Consider the following 1,397-nt stretch of genomic DNA (forward strand, 5'->3'; position numbering starts at 1 on the left):
TCCTTTTACAAGCACATAGAAACATTTCTCTGTTCCAGGCAACCCACCACAATGGACACATCCTTTTGAGTTGGCAAAAGGCGTAGTGAGAATGCTGACCTTTTTAATGCTGGTGGTATCAAATTGCTGCATTCTTACTACTGTCACAGAAGTATAATAAGCAGTACAGAAACGTCACAGAGGCACAGATTATCTCTGTACTTCCCCTGAAACAAAGTTTTCAAAGTCTCTTCATCCTGGTTGGGATGAAGACTATAGCAGACTCCCACCAAGATACCAGCCTTATTGGTATCCGCAATACCCTTCCCCTGATCCCTGACCCATAAGCAGTCCACTTCCATCACCCCCTTGGAGCTCCATGCAGTTGAAGTGCTCCCTAACATACAGTTCTACTCCACCTCTTTCCTTTCCCTTTCCTGTCCCTTCTGAAGGGCCTGTAGTCCATTGCAGCACTCCAGTGATGGCAGTGGTCCCACTACATTTCAGTGATGGTGACTATGTCATAGTTTTCCTGACACCACAGCCTCTATCTCCTCTTGTTTGTTGGCCATGCTGCATACACTGGTGTAAGATGCACTTCAGTTGGACTATTTGCCTCTCCTCCCAGTCCTGGCATACAGGGTTTCTGCCAGCTGCTTGCTGTAGAATGCCCTATCTGTCTCTTTACCCTTGTTGGGTGGCCTCTAGGAGGCTCTCACCAGGATATTCCACCTGATCCTGATCCATAAGCACTCATTTTTGCTATCACCAAAAGCTACCGCACTCCCGACGAGGATGGGATTCGAACCCACGCGTGCAGAGCACAATGGATTAGCAGTCCATCGCCTTAACCACTCGGCCACCTCGTCCCCTGTTATGACTTATGGACGTGTGTGTGTTTGTTTAAATATTGGCTAACCTGATCCTCCTTCCTCAAGGACAGAGCTACCTTTTCCTGGATTTCCCAACAGTTTCAGGGATCATGGATTGATGAAGGTCTCTTAACAATGAAGAGCAAGGCAAAGAAGATGAACTACAACGATCTCCTTCATGTCATACATGACTTAGCCCTCATTTCCATTCAGCAGTGAACCCACATTTTCCCTGGTCTTTTTTTTTTCCTGTTGCTGCACCTCTGGAAACCAGTCTTCATGCTCTTAATGTCCCTCACCAGATTCCACTCCAAATGGCCTTTTCCTTAATCTCAGCCCTGAGTGTCTTTATATTTCTCACAGGTCACTCCTGCCAATTACCACTTTGTCTATGCTTTTTTCTGTATTTGAGTTTTGTCAGAAGCCGCTTGTTCATCCATGCAGGCCTTTTACCATCTTTGCTTGATTTCCTGCTTGTCAGGATGAAACATTCACGACCTTGAAAGAGGTGATCCTTGAAAATTAACCAACTCTCCTGAACCTCTC

At 46.1% G+C, this 1,397-nt stretch overlaps 1 non-coding gene across 1 annotated transcript; it reads right to left on the bottom strand.

The window, feature by feature from the left end:
* Window positions 1–766: 766 nt before the first annotated feature.
* TRNAS-GCU lies at window positions 767–848 on the bottom strand. Its single transcript has one exon. It is a non-coding gene; the product is annotated as a tRNA-Ser (tRNA).
* Window positions 849–1,397: the final 549 nt, after the last annotated feature.

Source organism: Nothoprocta perdicaria, unplaced genomic scaffold (assembly GCF_003342845.1).
Source record: "Nothoprocta perdicaria isolate Ctin4 unplaced genomic scaffold, notPer1 scaffold_351, whole genome shotgun sequence".
NCBI classification, from domain to species: domain Eukaryota; kingdom Metazoa; phylum Chordata; class Aves; order Tinamiformes; family Tinamidae; genus Nothoprocta; species Nothoprocta perdicaria.